This window comes from Balaenoptera physalus, assembly GCF_965194825.1.
Source record: "Balaenoptera physalus genome assembly, chromosome: 10".
NCBI lineage: Eukaryota > Metazoa > Chordata > Mammalia > Artiodactyla > Balaenopteridae > Balaenoptera > Balaenoptera physalus.
The window spans coordinates 74,274,556-74,296,070 of record NC_138889.1 but is presented as its reverse complement, the minus strand read 5'-3'; the positions used below and the strand labels follow the sequence as shown (position 1 = coordinate 74,296,070).

At 44.4% G+C, this 21,515-nt stretch overlaps 1 protein-coding gene and 1 long non-coding RNA gene across 14 annotated transcripts in view; one reads left to right on the top strand and one right to left on the bottom strand.

The window, feature by feature from the left end:
* Positions 1–21,515, bottom strand: part of LOC309667728 — a 504,177-nt gene that overhangs the window by 47,516 nt on the left and 435,146 nt on the right. The window lies entirely within an intron of this gene.
* Positions 1–21,515, top strand: part of PLEKHA7 (pleckstrin homology domain containing A7) — a 210,187-nt gene that overhangs the window by 77,903 nt on the left and 110,769 nt on the right. The gene's annotated exons all lie outside the window — the stretch shown is intronic.

The window sequence follows — 21,515 nt, the reverse complement described above, 5'->3', positions numbered from 1 at the left end:
GGGAGGTAGGGGGTCAGCTTCTCGCCGTTGACAGGTCTAGTTTCAGACACACCTTCCCGGAGGAACGCGGAGGCTTTGTTCCAGTGCCCGTCCCAGCCCCGAGCCCAGAAGCCCGCGGGCATCGGGCCGGGACTCTAGTGCCATTACTCATCTTTTATAGCAACGCCGGCGAGCTCCCGGGTAGGCAAGTTAATTATTAATGTGTCTAGGCTGGAGAGAGGGAATCTGGAAATGAGATTGGTGGGTTGCAGGTTTTTCTTTCCCTTTTTTTGGCGTTGGCCATCAAGGTTTAAGCCCAGGGTATTGCAGCCTATTTCCTGAGAAGGATGCTGGCATTCCCCCAGTGACCGGCACTCCACGAAAGGGACCCCCTTTCCCCATCTGTGGGATAGTCCCATCTCCCCCCGGAGGGCACAGAGGGAGCAGCTCTTGTTTTTTATCTACTTTGGAACCGGCCCATACCTTTCCTCCTTTGCCTTCTGAAACCAACCTCATTCCCACCAACTGCCTCAGAGCAGCTTCCAGGCTCAGGTGTGTGAGACCTGAGCCCTCAGCCGGTAGTCTGAAGCGTTCAGAAAAGAACTGCCTTGTCCCGGCCTCAGTGCCTGAAAACCTCCGCCCTGCTCAGCAAGTGCCCTGGGGTATATTTTCAGTCCCCTGCTCTGTAGGACTGTGGGCCGAGGCAAAAGTGTCTGTCAGGTGGTCACCTGACCTGCCTCTCCCAGTTCCCTCAGCTCCAAGTGGAAGGAGGAGGTCAAGGTTGGGGAAGAGCTGAGGGCGGAGTTCTTGCTGTGGTTTCAGTTTCCCTCCCAGCTGGCTGGGAGCAGGTGGATTCTAAAACTGGTAGTCTCACCAGGTGTGCTCTGTGTGTGCTAGTGAATGAATAAGAATGGGAGGGCCCAGGTTTAAATGGACGGCTGTGGATGAGGCTTGGCTTGGCGGATTGGGCTGGCTGGAGGGCTGAGATTTTGCCCCAGCTGGGGCCTGAGGAGAATGGTCAAACTCAGCCCTCCTGGCAGCATTGTGCCTTAGAGACCTGGGACACTGCTTGTTCTTTGTCAGTTTAGGATAGAGGACTCAGCCTTGTAAACTGAAGGGTTGGCAGATCTGTGATGAGAAGATGAGCTTGCCTTGGAAGCTGACACTCTTGAGGGTGCAAGAGGGGTCTGGGCTTATGGGGGGGGAGAGGAATGTGGGGAGGAGGATGGGCTTATAGGGGTGAGGAGTGCAGGGAGGGGGATTTTAGCTCTAACTGTGGGCTGTGAATTGTATCAGAGCGGTTCGTTGAGACAGGCTGTTGTACCCCACATCCCTCCCTTCAGTTGTCTGTCCCCTACCTCAGTGACTTGGCTTCCTGGGTTCCTCCTGGCTCTGGTCTCCAGGGCTGGACTGTTCTGATGGCTGCCCAGGGACACCTAGTCCCCATCTCACCCCAGCCTTCCGGGGAGAAAATGAGTGAAGGAGGGCTTGGCTTCAGAGAGGCCTCTGATCCTGACACCCTGGGTTACTGGGGAGTCTGTGCCACCTGTCTTCCCACTGGGTTTGTGGTATGTGCACTCAGTGGCACCCCTCCCCCAACTCACATGCTTTTAGAGTGCCACCTTCTCCAGCAGTGCCCTGAGCTGCTGGTGATCTGCTGGCACTCTGCGAGTTGAGGATTTGGAGATGGTCCTGATTAAGAACAATTTTTTTTTAGATTATGGGAAGTCTGCCATCTAATGTTTGCTCACTTGCAGCCTACTGGTCATAGCTGAATACTCATTGATAATGGCCTGGCCACTGCCTGGGAAGCTACTCAAGGTGATTCTGTAAAGAGTAGGTGGGTCCCTGGGGGCACTGTCAAGCGAACAGGAGGTCATCAGGGATTGTGACGTTGTGGGCAAAGTGAGGCAGCTGTTATAAAGGCTGTGGGAATTGTGGGGTGAACAGGAAGAGATCAGAGTCACTGTGAGTGGTAGGGTCAGAGGGCTGAGCAGGGCTGGTTTGGAAAGTCCCCCATGTGTCCTGTTCCTAATGTCCATGCTGGGCACAGCGGGCTGTGGAGAGTCCAGCATCAGCTGAGGCCTCTGTTCTGGGACCTGACCGCCACTGCCACCTGGGAAAAGGGTCCGTCTTTCTCTCTGTACACCAGCTCCTAGACTTGTCCCTTCCCTCTTAACAGAGGTGCTGGGTTTAATGGTGGCTGTTACTGTGTTCCTCAGCCCCAGCTCTGGCAGGGAGCCTCTTCCTGGGACGGGCAGCTGGAGAAAGTACCCAGTTTAAGAGAGAGGTGCTTCTGAAGGCTTGTTCTGAATCACAGAAGATCAAGAGGAGAAACAATAAAGACCCTGGCAGTCTCTGCAGTCTTGGTTTGTAAAATACAAAATTCCTCCCTAGGGTTTGTACTGTCTCTGGTGAAGAGAAAAGAGGCTAGTTATTCCAGGCCTATGCCCCCTGCGTCTCCAGGTGAGGGGAGAGAGAATGACGAGGAGTTAGTTGAGGCATATGGTTTGTGGCACTTTCTCTGCCCACTTGGGTTCAAACTCAGTCTCTGCTGTTTACTAGCTTTGTGTTTGTGGGCCTCTCTGAGTCTGTTTCTTTGCCTGTTAAACAGGGATAAGGGTACCTCTCTTCACCCCCTCCCCCCAGTAGGATAATTGTGAGGATTATACAAGACGTTTGTAAAGGATTGAACACAGTGCTTGTTAATTGGCAGGTTTTTTTTTTTTAATTAAAGGTAACTAGAGGATCCTTGGAGAAGCAGCTGAGAGGGTTGTTTTATTTTACAGAAGATGAGAATGTCAGAAATGTCATTTTGTGCCCACCCCAGAGGCCATACCTGGGCTTCTAGGGTCAGATATGAGAACTGTCCTGGAAGAGTTTCTTCTGACCTTCACATTAAGTCTGTTTTCCAGTCTCAGATTATTCAAAGAGGCCTTGGAGACCTGTGAATCCCTGACTGCAGGCACAGAGCATAATTGAGCTGGAAAGGTAGCAGCCTCAAACTCTTGCTAATGCAGCCATCTCTGGTCCAGCCATGATTGTGGATTGTGAATTGTTAGTCCCAAGAACAACCAGACACCTGGCACTTTTTATCTCTGTAACTCTGGACGAGTCCTTTTGCCTCTTTGAACTGGTGTTCTGTGAGAATAATAAAGCCTGCCTCTTATGATTAAATGGAATAGTGTATGCAAAACTGTAATGCAGTAATGTAATGCAGCTTACTATGTACCAGACACTGTTCTAAGTGCTTTCATATATTATCTCATTTAATTCTCACAACAATTTATGGTGCAGTTAATTATTGCCCACATTTTATTGACGAGGAAGTTGACTATTAGGAATTGTTACTGTTGTGTGGTTGACCCCCCGTGGAAATCATGCCTCTGAAGATCTCTGCCTCCCAGAGTAAGAATAAACTGAAGTTTCTGCAAGTACATTTGCATACTGCCTTTCTTCCATCCACCTATTCTAACATCTCCAGCTAACTCTGGATATGTTTGTAAAGTGAGTAAAAGAGGTCCTTATTGGTCATTTTGGTTTTTCGGTGCCCCTCTCTTGTCCCCTCTGCCTTTCATCCATAGGCTCTGTGAGGCTTATAGACACAGCACCTTCTTGGCTGTTACTTTTAAGTGTCATTTGTGTGGGACTGTAATCCTCTTGGGCTCACTCACTTAGTGGTACCTTTTAAGAACGAGGTTGCTGGTGGATCAAAGATAGTTGATATTAGGATAGTAATGCAAGATATATAAAAAGGATTGTACATCAGCTTGCCTTAATGCTGGGCAATACTTAGGTACTGAGGATCAGTTGTATCTCCTTCTGACTTGAGTGTAATTCATGTAAATAAACTAAATGTTTGTGGATATAAAATCAAAAAAGAAAGAAATAAAGAGGTTGCTAGCTTGATTTGACTTTAGGCAGAGGAAATGTTTGGTTTAGAGCCAACCATTAGGCTTGGAGTTTTCAAGGTCCCATCTTTCTTTCTAATGGTTCTGGTTAGCTATTTTGAGTCCTTCCCTCTGCTGCAAACCAGCTGCCAGTGAGCACTCAGGTCTGAAGTTTTAAATGTGTTAGGGAAAAAAAAAAAAGGGAAGAAAGAAACAAACACCCTGTGAAAATAAGGACTCACGGCTGGTGGTGTTTCAAACACGGGTGGTGCTCATTAACAGAGCTATGATCACAGCCTCAAATTTATTCTCATTACTTTTGTAGCATGTTTATATGATAAGAAAAAGGCTGCAGCTTTGTGGGTTATTCTTTCTTTCTATGACAGGAATAACATTTATGGGCGTATAACACAAGTAAAGGAATAAAGGTCTGGTTAGGAATAAAAAGTGAAAAGCAACTGGTGGGACTCCGGGCATACTCAGAAGATTCCAGAGTTCTCGTTAGCAGAGATTTTTCACAGCACGGACCTGGGTGCCTTAGTTCCCACAGCAGCCTGGTGATGTCATCAGAGGGATATTGTTCCTGTCATTTTACTGGAAAATGGAGTAACTTTTCTGAGGTCAGGTAGCCAGATATGTAATGCTGGAGACTGGACCCCAGGTCTCTGAATTTCTGAGTCAGAGGCAAGCAGTCTCATTTATCCTTGTAACAATTTAAATAATTTTTCCTATTATGGACACATGATGGAAAATGTAGAATATTATAAAGGAAGATCGAAGCAGGGAATGATGGCCCAAGCATTGTGTACATCTTGGTGAATTCTAAAGACTTTTGTTTTAGGAAGAAGGGAACGTTTGTCTTTGTCAGGGAAGAATTGCTTGTTATTTATACATCTCTGGGCATCTCCAGTTTCCTGTCTTGGAGCAGGCACTCTTTCTGTAAGCTTTGATTCCCTACAAATTCAGGCCAAGTTCTTTATTTTATGTGAAACACCGTGCTAGGCACGGTGGGGGAGAGAAAGATGAGCAAGGCATTCCTGCCTTTAGAGAGTTTATCATTAAGTGGGAGAGGCAGATGTGTACTCCACCAATTAGTCCAGGTGTAATAGTAATAGCAAACAGCGACTGTATCCAGCTCTGTTCCAGGTGCTTTAGACAAGTTATTCACATTTAATCCCCAGACAACCTTGTGAAGGAGGTGTTACCCATTTTACAGTTGTAGAAAAACTGTGAGGTTAAATGGCCTGCCTAAGGTGATAAAACTAACAACCATCCAAGCTGACATTCAAATCCAGGTTGTCCCATTTTAAGACCAAGGGCCCTCTCTTTTGAAAATCCCTTAAAAGAGAAGCACGAAGTCAGAGTCTTTCAAGATGAGGGAAGGTATGGCGTTTTTCTCTTTGTCATTCTCTCTCATCCTTTTCTTCTGTCATCTTTTATGATAAATGATTCTAATAATTTTGAGTGGTATTCATTACCTTTTCCGAAAATTCCCTGCTTCGATTCTTTTGCTTATCTGGACCACTTGATAATAAATCTCATAACCTCAGAACTGGAGGAAATGGAAAGGTTGTCTAGATCATTCTCTTTCTTTTCTTACTTGGGGGAAACTGAGTCTCAGAGAAGGGACCTGACGTGGGCATACCTAATAGTTGTTAGCGCAGTCAGGACCAGAACTAAGTTTTTTTCACCAGAGTTTCCCAAAATGTAACAGGATATGGGATAATACAGGGGTGAGTATTTTAAATTTTAATAGTTTTATACCTGAGTATATGATTTTTTCATGTGAAATATGACTGGAATATTGAACTCATCATTTGGCAGCTACTGTTGCTTAGGATGTGTCTAAAGTCTGTGCTGTCTGTTTAAAGGAAAAAGTGGACGTACAGGTTGGACAGCGAGGTGGCAGAATCATGGAGGCGGTGTGCGGGCAATGTGTGGATGACATTAGGGAAACAGCGCGGATACACCAAGTTGTACTCTCTGAGAGGATTTACTTGCCCTATCAACTTGATTCTTTTAGGAGCAGGAAGAAGGGGGCCAGACCCTAGTGGAAGCATATTACCTACTAGGTATTTTACCTGTCGGTCTGTATGAATGGGTTCATTGTGTGTATATTGTATATTGAGAAAGCTCCGAGAGGTTGATTAACAAGCCCATGGTCACACAGGGTAGATTGGAGAGTGAGAGTTCAGATCCCAGCTTGGGCTCCTTCCCTTGCCCGTCCTTGACACCTGCCACATTCCACAAGGTGGGTGTGCCCTGCACCCAGCCTGCCCTTGTCCAGGGTTCTGACACTTTCTTGTTCAGGTACCAGGCTCAAGTGGAAATGAATGTGATTGGGTTGCTAGGTTGCTGTTGTAGCCTGCTAATTTAAAGCTTGATTTTGATAGAATTTCAAAGAATGTGCTGTATCTATAATATGTGTATTTATCAAATCTGACTCATGCTGGTAAGTGGTAAAATCCTTATCTGCTGCCTTTTGGCTTCTGTACACATTGTGATGACGCCGTGTGGATTGTGAGCTCCAAGAAGACATAGACTGTGCCTGTCAGTCTATCTAAAGGGCAATTACCAAATGATGTTTGAGACTGATTCATTTATCCATATTTTCAGAGTTCAGAGGATCAACCAGTAGGTTTTTACCTAGGGTGGAGGTGTGTGGGCTGCTTCCACGTTAGCTGAAGAAACTCAGAGTTGCAGGTTATGAAGAGAAGGCCTCCTTTGGGAGATTTTGGCTAGAACAGGGGCTGTAGGCTTTGGGTCCCTCCTAAACCTGTCGAGAAGCTTCTACGTCTCAGTGGTTTAGGACCACATGGAGCATGGTTTCTTGCAGGAGGCAGTCAGTCACTGCCCATCTGTTATGCACTAAGAGCTGTGATAGTGAGGTAGGCTGAAAGATGGCTCCCTCTCCAAAAGGTGTCCGTGTTCTGATCCCCGGAACCTGTCAGTGTTACCTTATGTGGTAAAAGGGATTTTGCAGGTGTAATTAAGTGAGGAAAGGGGAGATTATGCTGGATTATCTGGGTGAGCCCAGTGTAATCAGAGGAATCCTTATAGGAGGGTCAGAGTGAAAAGAAGGAAATGTGATGACTATAGTAGAGGTTGGAGTGATGCAGGCCTGTGAGGAAGGAATGTAGAAGCTGAAAAAGGCAAGGAATGGGTTCTCCAGAAGGAATACAGCCCTGTTGACACTTTGGTTTTAGCCCAGTGAAACTAATTTTGGACTTCTGACCTTCACAACTGTAAGATGGTAAATGTGTGTTGTTTTAAGCTGCTAAATTTGTGGTAATTTGTTACACCACAAATATAATACAAACCGATACCAGATGGGTACTGAAGATCAAACAGTGAACATAGCACAGTCCTTGCCTGTCTTCAGTGGTTCTCAGTCCAGTGGGGGAGACAGGCAAGTACAGAGCCAATTTTGATAACAGTGATAAGTATCCCCGTTAGGGCTGTAAGTTCAGGAATCTGTGGGAGATAAGGGAATTCAGCCTGGGGAAAAACTTCTTGGATGCTGACCTCAGAGGTGCCACTGAAGGAGAGTTGGAGTTAGGGGATGAAGGAGGCCGGGAAGAGCTTTTATGGAGAAAGAAGAGCATATTCAAGGTCATCTCAATAAGATCTGAAAACTAGGTGGAGGCGACTGGCCAGGCCTTCCAAGGCAGAAAGCTGGTTTAATTAAGTTGGTGCAGGTCCTCATGGCCCTGTTTTCAGACTAAAGCCTTGCACAGTGGGAACTAAGATGGAAAAGTCCTGGTGCTACGCCTTCAGGGTTGTGTGATGATAGACCTAACACCATCTTGGGCACCTGCTAGGTCTTTCACTTATATTTTCCCATTTAATCCACGCAACAACTGTGAGAGGTAGGGACTATTATTTTCTTCATGTTGTGACTGAGGAAAATTGAGGTTAAGTAATGGGCCCAAGACCACATAACTTGTAAGTAGTGGGGCTGAGATTTGAATCCAGGCCTTCAGGCCTTCGAGCCCTCGTTCTTAGTATTCTCCTCTGTGGTAGGAAGATCACTGGGTCAGCAATCAGGAGCTGAGTTCTAGTGCTAGCTGTGCTTCTTACTAGATTTAGGTCAATCTACTCTTCAAGCTCAGTATTTCCATCTGTGAAAGGGGATAAGAGGCCTGCCTGCTTCAGAGATGTTGTGAGCCTAAAGGAGATGCTGAAGGAATGTGTTTTCGCTGTGAACTCCTCTCCTCTCACCAGAGTTTCAGACACCTCCAGAAAGGTCCTTGTTTGTTAGTGAGCCCTATCTTGCAGTACTAGTCATCCTTAAGGGTCATGAGGCAGGTTGGGGAATTTGGCCACAGTGGATCATTGACGTGTCCACATGGGGCTAGAGTGGTTGCATCTGTGGGTGGTGGTAGAGATAGAAAGTGGGCAAGAGACAGGGAGTGGCCTGTCTCAGGGTACCGAGAGTGGGAATGTAAGTCTGGAAGGAAGAGGTGTAGTCTGCATTGTGTTCCCTGCAAAGATGCCAACGCTAGAGGTGACTGAGGGGGAAACTTTCCTGACATGGAAGTTGGGCGAGCAGCATGTAGTGATTTGAGGCAAGTTGATGTGAGTTCTGGAGCCTCAGTCTCTTCATGCGTAAAATAGAGCTAATGATTCCTACTTTGCAAAGTATGTGAAAGCATCCTGCCCAGTTCCTGGCATATAGCGGACATTCAGTAAATAGGGACCATCTCTAAAGCTGGCTGTTTGAGACTTCTCAGGGTTAATCCAACAGATTCTAGTTCTTTGCAGAAATTCCACCTTTCTCCCTTGCCTTTCAGACTCACTTAGGCACATTGTAATTGGACGTGAAGGGAGGTCTGGCCACAGAATGAGAAACCCATGACTCTTTGATGGGGAAGACCCTGTGCTTCCCAGCGAAAAATGGTGACAGGTGGTTTTCAGGTGGCTGCACTGGGTCTGCTGGGCCATTTTGGAAGCGAGACTGTGTTCATCTTGCCAAGTACAAGATTGAGTGTCACTGTTTTGCTTTCTGGGAATAATGGCCGTGCAGATAAAGTAGATTTATGGCGCTGAGGTATTTCAAAGAATAGACTGTTCCTTTTTTTTGAATGTCTACATCTTCTGGTTATTAAGGTAGTGGTTATTTTAGAATATTTGGAAAGTATTTTTTAAAAATAAAAACATTTACTTCCACACCCAGAGATGATTACTGCTAACATTTTAGTGTATTTCCCTCCATTCTTTTTGAAATGAACATATACTTTTTTCGCAAGATACAGAGTTGAATATGCTTTTATTCACTTAACATATCATGTGCATTTCCCAGATTATTACATATTCCTTAGAAACATCTTAATTTGTTGCATAATAGTCTGTTGGGTACATGTACCATAATTTTCTTAATCATTCCCCATTCAGAGGTTGGGCATTTAGATTGCAACTACTGAAATACATAAATACGTATTTTCCCCTAAAATATGTAAAAATATTTGACTATGGTTGGTTTTTTTTTTTTTTTTAAACTATCTTCTTAGATTCCTAGAACTGGGAATTCCTAGACCAAAGAATCAGTACATTTAAAAGTGCATATTGGTGGGGATTATCGGACTGTTCTGTTTACCTTATATTTAAAGCAAAAATGTTATGGCGTGTCAGGCGGCTGTGGGCCAGCTGGGTGAGGTCCCTGCTTCTGACCATTGTGCACAGGAGGCTGCCTCCTCACCGCTCACTCACTTCCTGGCAGACAGTACAATCAGCCCCTTGTAGCTCCCCAGTGAAATTTAAGTAATCGGTCAGCTTCTCCAGTGCTTCCCTCTCTGTCAGGAAGTTCATCTGTGAATCTAACCTAAATCTCGTCTGCTGCATTTAAAATCCTCACCCGCTGCTGACTCCCCTCAGTGGGAGTGGAGCAAAGCGGAGCGGAGCTGTGCACCTGCTGCAGGCAGCCCACTCGCCTCTCTCCCCACTGCCTGACCACCGCAGCTCCGACCACCAGCCTTATGTTACCCTGGAGGAAACTTGAAGGTCTCTGGCTACTGCTGTCACGACTAGGAGGGCGGGCTCTGCATCGAGTTGCTGCCGATAACACCAGGTAGGGTTTCCGAACCTGAGAGTGCCCATGGCGTGGAGGCCAGCATCCCGGCCTCTCCCGTGCCCTCTGCAGAACTCGTGGGGGCAATTAGCATTCAGAGTGGTGCTCTCCTATTGACAATGCGGGTCTATCAGATTGGTTCTCTGGGAAAAAAGAAATGTGGCTAAAGCAGGGATTAATTGTGTTTCAGTCCCAAGTGCATTGGCCAAGTGGTAACTGCAGTGAAGGAGTTCAGCCAGGCAGGGAGGGGCATTTGATTGCATTCTGGTGATGGGGGAGCCCACTGTCAGTGTGGAAAGGGTAGGGTCCCACCGTCAGTGTGGAAAGGGTAGGGTCCCACCCTGGGCCTCCCACCTTTGGCATCAAGTAGCTGCTGTGCCCGCCACCTGAAGAGCCTTGGCTACCTTTCTTAGCCAGAGTCCTTTGTTGAGAGCTGACAGCTTTCTTATGGGGCAGTAGGATGTTAATTTGGAAGGGAAATGAATATAGCTGCAACTTCATGGGTAGCAAGAGGCCCCTTGTGTCCCTCACTTAGGCCTTTTAGAGCTGGCTGGCAGTAGGCCAGCAGAGTGGACCAAGTCATACAGGAAACAGACTGGGGATTGAGTCCTGCAGCACCTGTGGGAGTATCTGAGCATGGCTGGAGCCTGAAGTGTCCCTGGGGCCCGGCCCAGGCTGGCTGACCTCCTCCAGCTCCTTGCCGTCCCTTCCATGTCAGCACCAGGAGATCCTGCCTCAGTATGAACTGCTTGATGTTCCAGCTTTACCTCTTCAGAAGGTCTGCACTCTGAAGACGAGATGCTTTGTTTCCTGTTTGCTGTTCCTTCCTTCAGTGCCTGGTACAGTGCTAGTGCTTGATTGAAATGAAAGAAGCATTTATGAGGCAAAACCCAGTGGTGTTACGCACTCAGTAAAAAAGCTAGTTCTCTGCTCTTCAGCCCCCATTGAAAATTCCGTGTCAGATGGTTTTTCTTCCTTTTGAAGAGGGGGAGCTTTTTTTCCCCGCCTCACCTTATTGTTATCCCTTGTGCACTTTGGAGCTGAATATTGCTGGTACTTTTACCTTGACAAGTTGGAGCCCAGTGTCCCCACTGTGAGGACTTAGCCCAGTGAATGCCATCCCTGGCTGCCTGTTAGAATCCCTTGGAGAGCTTTTTAAAAATACTGATGCCTGGGACCCAGTGCCAGAGATTCTGATTTATTTAGTCTCAGTTGGGGCTCTGGCACCATCATTTTTTTTTTTTTTTTTTAACATTTTTTTGGAGTATAATTGCTTTACAATGGTGTGTTAGTTTCTGCTGTATAACAAAGTGAATCAGCTATACATATACATATGTCCCAGTATCTCTTCCCTCTTGCGTCTCCCTCCCTCCCACCCTCCCTATCCCACCCCTCTAGGTGGTCACAAAGCACCGAGCTGATCTCCCTGTGCTATGCGGCTGCTTCCCACTAGCTATCTATTTTACGTTTGGTAGTGTATATATGTCCATGCCACTCTCTCACTTTGTCCCAGCTTATCCTTCCCCCTCCCCCTCCCCGTATCCTCAAGTCCATTCTCTAGTAGGTCTGTGTCTTTATTCCCGTCTTGCCCCTAGGTTCTTCGTGACCTTTTTTTTTTTTTTTTAGATTCCATATATATGTGTTAGCATACGGTATTTGTTTTTCTCTTTCTGACTTACTTCACTCTGTATGACAGACTCTAGGTCCATCCACCTCACTACAAATAACTCAATTTCGTTTCTTTTTATGGCTGAGTAATATTCCATTGTATGTATGTGCCACATCTTCTTTATCCATTCATCTGTCGATGGACACTTAGGTTGCTTCCGTGTGCTGGCTATTGTAAATAGAGCTGCAATGAACATTGTGGTACATGACTCTTTTTGAATTATGGTTTTCTCAGGGTATATATCCAGTAGTGGGATTGCTGGGTCGTATGGTAGTTCTATTTTTAGTTTTTTTTTTTTTTTTGGCTGCGTTGGGTCTTCGTTTCTGTGCGAGGGCTTTCTCTAGTTGTGGCAAGCGGGGGCCACTCTTCATCGCGGTGCGCAGGCCTCTCACTATCGCGGCCTCTCTTGTTGCGGAGCACAAGCTCCAGACGCGCAGGCTCAGTAATTGTGGCTCATGGGCCTACTTACTCCGCGGCATGTGGGATCTTCCCAGACCAGGGCTCGAACCCGTGTCCCCTGCATTAGCAGGCAGATTCTCAACCACTGCACCACCAGGGAAGCCCCCTATTTTCAATTTTTTAAGGAACCTCTGTACTGTTCTCCATAGTGGCTGTATCAATTTACATTCCCATCAACAGTGCAAGAGGGTTCCCTTTTCTGCACACCCTCTCCAGCATTTATTCTTTGTAGATTTTTTGATGATGGCCATTCTGACCGGTGTGAGATGATATCTCATTGTAGTTTTGATTTGCATTTCTCTAATGATTAATGATGTTGAGCATTCTTTCGTGTGTTTGTTGGCAATCTGTATATCTTCTTTGGAGAAATGTCTATTCAGGTCTTCTGCCCATTTTTGGATTGGGTTGTTTGTTTTTTTGATATTGAGCTGCATGAGCTCCTTGTAAATTTTGGAGATTAATCCTTTGTCAGTTGCTTCATTTGCAAATATTTTCTCCCATTCTGAGGGTTGTCTTTCATCTTGTTTATGGTTTCCTTTGCTGTGCAAAAGCTTTTAAGTTTCATTAGGTCCCATTTGTTTATTTTTGTTTTTATTTCCCTTACTCTAGGAGGTGGGTCAAAAAGGATCTTGCTGTGATTTATGTTATAGAGTGTTCTGCCTATGTTTTCCTCTAAGAGTTTTATAGTGTCTGGCCTTACATTTAGGTCTTTAATCCATTTTGAGTTTATTTTTGTGTATGGTGTCAGGGAGTGTTCTAATTTCATTCTTTTACATGTAGCTGTCCAGTTTTCCCAGCACCACTTATTGAAGAGGCTGTCTTTTCTCCACTGTATATGCTTGCCTCCTTTATCAAAGATAAGGTGACCATATGTGCGTGGGTTTATCTCTGGGCTTTCTATCCTGTTTCATTGATCTATATTTCTGTTTTTGTGGCACCATTGTTTTAAAAAACATTCCACAGGTGATTCTAGTGTTCAGTAATTTTCCCAGAATAAGGAGTGAGATGTTCATTCCTGCTCTGTCATGTCAGCAGTTTCGCTTTATGGAAAGATGTGTTAGAAGCCAGTGATATCTGCAGCATTAGGCTGCTCACATCCTTTATGGAAGCAGAAAGGATAGCATGATAAATGAGAGGATTGTGACAGGCTTTCGTGGGTGGTATTGGCTTGATGGGAAGCCCCTGTGGATGTACCTAGCATCCCTTTCTGTTACCAAGATGTGCTCTGGCTGTCAGTCTGCCTGGTAATTAAGCAGGGGACCTGGGCAGGAGGAGGATGTTTTAGTTAAGGTGAAAGATAAAAAGGAACAAACCGGCAATGAGCCTGTTTATATTCGATTCATTAGCCAGGGCCTGGGTTCACCTTCTTCTCAAATGTTTGGAACATGGGGCAGACGGGACGGATGGGGAACAGGGCTGTGAGTGAATGGCAGAGGATGGCGTTCAGTTTCAGGCTAGAGGACAGAGAGGTCAAAGCTGTGGGTGCCTGCAGTGAACGTTCAACCCTTCATGGCTCTCGGTTACCCACTGCAGGCTGGGATCCCTAAGGCCTCATTTATGCTAATTTCCTTTTGAATGTTGTAGATACCTCTTCCCAGAGGAGATAATAGGAGACTGAGTTATTGCCATGAGTGAATGAGCCCTTTCACTAAGGGTATTTGGGTTTGCCTCTGGGTTCCTTTATGTGATTCGAGGATGGTTATGCCCCTGTTGACTAATGCATTTGACTTGATGTCTTAAGTCCTATACCTTCCCTTACCCTCTTTGGGGTGCTTGTGGTTGGGCCTTTGTTCCATGAGCATCCTCTCAGATTGAGGGGCTGCTTTTGTGGTTTCAGCTGCTCCTTGGCTTCTGTCTCATGGGTTGGCCACTTCCAGGCCCTCTCAGCCTTAGAGAAGTTGGAGCTCCCTTAAGAGAGCCCCATGTAGTTTTTTCAGAGGTGAGGTGGCCTCTAGATTAACCCCTGGGGTGCTAATGGCACTGTTCCTCAAACTTACAAATCCTGCTTAGAAAAAGCTACACACATTTTATTTATTTATTTCTAGTTTTCACATGCTATTCAAACTGCAGTTTTGCTAGCTGTCTATAACAGATTCCCCTGGGGTGCCTGTTAAAAATGCAGAATATATGGGACTAGAACCTAAGAATTTGCATTTTAGCTAGAATCCCAGGCCATTATCAGGTACAGGAATGTTTGAGAATCACTTTGTTAAAAAAAAAAAAGTCACCCCCTTTGTTTTACAGGGGAAGTGTGACACAGAGAGGTTAAGTGACTTGCCCAGGATCACGCAGTGAATTCGGGCTGGAGCCAAGCTGGAAGAACCTAAGCCAAGTGCAGAATGTTAACATCACCTCATAGTTGTATAGACCTTTGTTCTTTGAAATCGTAGCCCATCTTTCTGCCCCTCTGGTTTGCTAAGATGGAAAGTGTCATTCATCGTCTGTTTTGAACCAGATTACTTTTTGCTGTGGGGAGCTGTCCTGTGCATTGTAGGATTTTTTAGCAGCATTTCTTGCTTCAGCCCCCTGGATTCCAGTAGCATCCCCCGGTTGTGATCATCAAAAATGTCTCCAGGCATTACCAAATGTCCTTGGGGGGCAAAATCACCCCAGGTGAGAACCACAGCTTTAGCTGCAAAAGCCATGTGTCAGGGAGGTTCCCTAAAAGCATCCTACAACATTTATTTTTACATCTAGGGATTCACTTTTAAAATTTGCATAGCTGGCTTCTACCCGACTTGGCTACTGTGCTGGATTGCACACATTAATAAAGTCACACTGAATATAAGCTCTTTCCTCCTCTGTTTTGGCCTGCAGAGGAAAGACAGGTAAGCTTGGAAGGACCACTGAATTTGGACTCTAGTCTACGGTTTGCCTGCCAGCCCTGCATGTCCTAGCTGTGGGATCTTGGGGAAAGTCGCTTGCCTTTTTGAGCCCCTTTCCTCATCTGATTATGATAGAAATAAATGTTTGTTTTGAATGAGAATTAAGTGACACCTTGAATGTGGAAGTGTTTATAAAACATTATTCATATATTAAGTGGCGATGATAAGATTCAGGTCTAATTACCAGCACTTCAGGTTTTCTCAAATTCAAGAGTGCGAAACTCAGCACAGCAATCAATTCTAGACTTGTACTTGGCCAAGTATGTTACCCTTGTCGTGTTTCTGCCCATAAAGTTAATCTTCCCCCTCTCACTTTAAATTTAATCTCCTTCTCCTTACTGGCCGTTGCGATACCTTTTTTGGGTCATTGTCTCTGCAAGATTGGTTGTTAGTTTATTACCTGTGACTGGCAAGAGCTGGGTTCTTTTTATGGTAAGGTTTCAGAAGGGCCGTCAAATAGTTTATGAAAATCAAAACCAGTGTCACCTTCCTTTCGCTCATGGCCAGCACCCAGGGAAGTGCATAGTAATTGGTACATGAGGCCTGAATGCAGGCGGTGAAGCCAGCGTTCATCTGTAAAGAGTTGCATGCAAATGAACTTGGAGATTAAAGGTCTCTGAGCTGTTGGCACAGCAAAGCTCGGCTAGTCCAGCACTTTATTTTGCAGACAAGGAAACTGATTCCAGAGAGGGAACATGTCTGAGGTATCACAGGGGCAGAGTAAGATTGTGGTCCAGGCTTTCCAGGTGCCGGCCGAGGCTCTCGGCACATGTTCACGCGTGTCCAGCCTGCTGATTGGACGGTGTGGGGGGAGCAGGCCCCACGCCGTATCCAGGGTGCTGTGGCTCCCCTCTGTTTTACTTCAGATATTGCCTGATAGGTCTTGTGAGATCACCTCTTTTTGCTCAGTAGTTTATGGATGGAACTTCACCAGAATTCAACACAGTACACAGCGTGATTTCTGCTGATTCTTACAGCAGGACATCTTGAGGGGAAAAGGCACCAGTTTCTCTGTGAACATATTGAAGACGAAGAAGACTGAGAAACTGAAGCCCCTCTTGTTTCTTCAGCCACTTCGAACACCATCCCTTGGCTATACATATTCTCCCACTATGATGTGCTCCTATATCATCATCACTGCTGATATTAATTGTTAGAGTTATTAATACTTGCTGCTGTTTATTGAGTGTCTACTGTATGCCAGTGCATGTGTTTACCACAATGCACATCTCGGTTGATCCACCGAAAACCTCTACTGAGAGGGTACTATAACTGTCTCTGTTTATAAATGGGAAACAGATTAAGGAACTTACTCAAGCTCACAGAGTGGGAGGGTGAGCTGAAATTCAAACCCTTCCAACTGATGAAGCCTGAATAGGCTCGTTCCTGATCTGTAGTTCCTGACTCCCTTGGGGGCAGTTACTGTGAACCCCACCAGCCCGCTTCTCCTCTCTAGCCAGCGTCAAGGCCTTCGAGGACCTGCTTCAGATGGCCAGTTTGAACCTCTAGAGCTGTCCTGACTGGGTGGTTCTCCACCTGCCCCCCAAGCATTCCCTCTCAGGCTGTGCCAAGAGTCTGAATGAGAAGAGCTTTCCCTGACTCAGGAACCTAGAGGCCAGCTGGCAAGGGAGGCGCAACCTTTAGAGACTAAGGCCTGGATTTTGGTTGGTTGGATGCCTTAACCTTCTGGAGCCTCATCTCCCTTGGCTATAAAGTGGAGGCAATTCCTGTCTCAAAATTTTCTTTTTTTTGAGAGTGTTAGACACTTCATATTGAAAGTGTTTATAAACTGTGGGTTTAGGTGGGATTGTGAGACTAATGATTACTCAGCACCTATGCGTCACCATCATGATTCCAGAGGAGAGGAGGGTGGGAGCCTGGGGGAGAATGTTCAAGGGAATGAAATGTAGGGACCCTTTGGGGAAGAAGAAGCAGACTAATCTCCATCTGCCGGCCGTTTTAAAGGGCTTCTCACCCAGCCTTCCTCCTTCATGCAGTGCAGCGCACCCTGTGTGGATGTGTTTCTGCTTCCCTACCTGCTCTGGAGGGAGTGATCACAGGCACTGATGGAGGACTAGGGGTTCCTGTAGGTCCCCCTGCAGATACTCGCCACAGGGCCCACCCTGCTTTTCCCTGGGGCAAAGAGGGCTGCTTGGGGGCGGACTTGGGTTGTTTAAAGGGAAATTGCTAATAGATCCTTTGGATTATGGTGACCTAGAGGAAAGCAGAAAATTAAAAAAATTTTTTTTCATCATGAAGGTAGTATAACTACATTACATCAAAAATTGGATAATAGGGCTTCCCTGGTGGCGCAGTGGTTGAGAATCCGCCTGCCAATGCAGGGGACACGGGTTCGAGCCCTGGTCTGGGAAGATCCCACATGCCACGGAGCAACTAAGCCCGTGAGCCACAGCTACTGAGCCTGCGCGTCTGGAGCTTGTGCGCTGCAACAAGAGAGGCCACAATAGTGAGAGGCCCGCGCACCGCGATGAAGAGTGGCCCCCACTCTCCGCAACTGGAGAAAGCCCTCGCACAGAAACGAAGACCCAACACAGCCAAAAATAAATAAATAAATTAAAAAAAAAATTGGATAATAGAGAAGAGGGTAAAGAGCATTCATATTCATTTCACCGTAATGCATTTCTTCTGGATTTTTGCGGGGAGGTGGAGGAATAATAATTTTCATTTATTTTAATAGGTGTACGTAACATGGCACACATTCGACAGGGTACAAAGCAGTGAAAAATAAGTCTTTATAGAACATGTTTTTAGTCATTTCACACATACTTTTTTTTTTTTTTTTGCGGGGAGCGGAGGGTCGTGCTGTGTGGCATGTGGGATCTTAGTTCCTCGACTAGGGATCCATCCTGTGACCCCTGCGTTGGGAGCGCGGAGTCTTAACCACTGTGCCGCCAGGGAAGTCCCCATACATATGATTTTGACTCTTTCAGTCAACACTACTTGATCTTCACATGTCTAAATGTCTTATTCTTCCCCATTTTAAAGGTTTTAAAAATTTTGCAAGCAATATGTGCAAAAATATACTTAAAAATTTTTATTCTTACGTAAGTGGACAGCAAAATACCAAATTGGTGGTAATTGGTGGTGACATATTACAGGTGACTTTCATTTTTATTTATTAAAAAAATTTTTTTTAATTTATTTTATTGAAGTATAGTTGATGTGTTAATTTCTGCTGTACAGCAAAGTGATTCAGTTTTTTATATATATATATATATATATATATATATATGCACATTCTTTTTCATATTCTTTTCCATTATGTTTATCATAGGATATTGAATATAGTTCCCTGTGCTATACAATAAGTCCTTGTTATTTATCCATTCTATATATAATAGTTTGCATCTGCTAATCCCAAACTCCTTATCCATCCCTCCCCCACCCACCTTCCCCCTTGGCAACCACAAGTCTGTTCTCTATGTCTGTGAGTCTGTTTCTGTTTCAAAGATAAGTTCATTTATGTTGTATAAGTGATATCATATGGTATTTGTCTTTCTTTTCTGACTTACTTCACTTATTATGATAATCTCTAGGTTCATCTATGTTGCTGAAAATGACATTAATTCATTCTTTTTTATGGCTGGGTAATATTCCATTGTATATATGTACCACATTTTCTTTATCCATTCATCTGTCAGTGGACATTTAGGTTGTCTCCATGTCTTGGCTATTGCGAATAGTGCTGCTATGAACATAGGGGTGCATGTGTCTTTTTGAATTATAGTTTTGTGTGGCTATATTTATTTTTATTTCTTATGCTTTTATTTCTAAATTTTCTACAATGAGAAGGAATATTCAGAGAAGTATGCTGAGTAGATATTGTCCATAATCTTAGAATTAACATTTTGGCCTGTGTTTATTGACTATTTAGTCTTTGCATTTTATAAACATAGTTGAGATTATATTTTATATTGTTGTGGGTCCTACTTGGTTTTCATTTAACATAAGCATTTATTAAGCTTAGATTCTTCATAAACTTTGTTTTTAATAACCGTAGAATATTTTATCAAGTAGAAACACTATTTTATTTAATCATTCCCTTATGATCGGACAGTTAGGTAACTTCCAGTTTTCACTGTTAAAATAATGCCAGGATGTACAACTAAGTAAATACAGCATTTGGAAGTGTCAACCCTGAAAAAATCAGTCCAGAGATTAGAGGAATTCTATTCCCAATGGATGGGTACGCATGGAAATTCCCTGGCAGTCCAGTGCTTAGGACTCCATGCTCTCACTCCTGAAAGCCTGGGTTTGATCCCTGGTGGGGGAACTAAAATCCCACAAGCTGCACGGCATGGCCAAAAGTGGGAAGGAAAAAAAAAAAAAAAGTTAAGATGGTGAATTTTGTATTATGTGTACTTAACCACAGTAAAAAAAATTGGAAAAAAAAATTCATCATCCAATGGATGGGTATGTAGCAGGCACGCAGCAGTTGCTTGTGCTTAGTGAATGAGGGGACATGAGTGAAAGAGTGTTCTATAAATGATTTCAATAAATGATAACATGAAAGAATAAAGAATGCTTTACAGCAGTGAAGGCCTGTCAAGAGGGACTTCAGGATGGACTGCAAAATCCAAACCTGTCATATCCTGATAGCTTCAAGGTTTTTGAGAGGGTTCTGCAATTTCAGCCATGAAAAGTATTGGGGGAAGACAGTGATTTGCAAAATTGTACAGTCGGAATGTAGAGGTGCTCTGTCTTTGTGCCACGTTGAAGGATCAAGTGGCACTGATACTTTTCCAGTTTCTGAAGGAAGGGGACATGGCAAGAAGGACAAAAGCCTAAAGGTGGTTTGTTGTCTGACTGTGTGCTGCCCAAATGGCTGCTGAAACCAAATCAGTTTGTGGAAGGCTGCGACGGTTCTCCTGGCTTAACTCTCTCTTTTGGAATTGGATAGGAAAATAGAATTTCTCTAAAAAGTGTCTCTATTTGTGCCTGGAGCGCTCTGTAATTTGGACCTTGTCAGAACAGCCTGTCTTTATTTTGAATTTGGAACAATTGACTCCCCTTTTCTTTACACTGTGAGCTATTTATATGCCAGAAAGCACAAGTGGAGGCCTTTCCACCTTCTCACTCACAACTTCAAGAAATACATAAAGGAAAGCAGCATTCTTTGGATTCTGTAATCCCTGAGTGTTGGCAACGAAGAAATGAAAAATATTCTAATGTAGACGTCTGTGTGGTGGTGATGGGCTGTGGATGGGCAGGGAGAAGCTCGGCAGCTGGGTCCTATTGTGCTGTTTCTCAGCCTTTCCTAGGACCCTCTGGGGAATGGAGTCCTCATTCACCTGGCTGAGCATGCATCCCATACATAGTTCTGTTTGTCCATTTAGTCATTCCGTTCATTCCTTCACTCATTTATTCTATTTGGTTCACTTTAGTTGTTGATCACCTAATGTTATACGTCATGCAGTGTCAAGGCTGTAGTGACACAGCTGTGACTAAGACTTCCTTCCTGTTTCAGTCAGGGTTCAATGGCAGTAATGAGAAACTAGCTATTCGAAACAGACATGGATTGAATACAGTGGATTAGGTGCTTACATCATTATTGAGAGGGTGGAGGAGCAAGATCTAAGCTGGCCTGTGGTAGTGACTCCTAAAACAAGACTCTGAAAACGTAACATTTTCTTTTTCCTTTTTCTCCCTCTTTTGAACTCCCCTTGCCCCCTGCTCCCAACTTCTCTGTCCCAGATTTTAGACTGTTCCTTTCTGGGATTAATGGATTGTAAAGTGTTAACGGTCGAGTCCGTTGTTAATAATAATAGCTGTTACTTGCTGCCCTTTTACTCAGTGCCCAGCTGTGTGCTAAGTCCTTTATATGCCTTCTCTCAATTCTCACATCCTCTATTACATGCTTAGTAGTATTATCTCCATATTACAGATAAGGAACCTGAAGTTAATAAAAGTTAAGTGACTTACCCAAGATAATTCAGTGAATAAGTACATTTGAATTCAGGCAGTATCCCTGTCCAGAGGTACTTGCAGTTTAAAACAAAAGCTGGGCCAAAGAAGATATGCAAATGGCCAATAAGCACATGAAAAGCTGCTCAACATCACTAGACAGCAAGGAAATGCAAATCAAAATCATAAAGAGATACTTCTTCACACACACTAGGATGTCTATATTCAAAAAGACAAATATTTTATTTTATTTTTTTTTACATTATTTTGAATCATACACCTTTATTTATTTTTAAGTTTATTTGCTGTGCTTTTTATAGCAAAGACCTTGACTTTTTATTTTCCCCCAGATTTATTGAGATATAATGGACCAATAAGAATTGTATGTATTTAAGGTATACAACATGATGTTTTGATATACGTATACATTGTGAAATGATGGACACACATCACCTAACATAGTTACCTTTTTTGTTTTTTTGTGGTAAGAATACTTAAGATCTGCTCTCTTAGCAGATTTCAAGTATACCATGGTGACAGTCACCATGTTGTATATTAGATATCCAGATCTTATTCACACTGTATAATTGAAACTTTGTACTCTTTGGCTAACATCTCCTTATTTTCCCCATCCCCTGCCA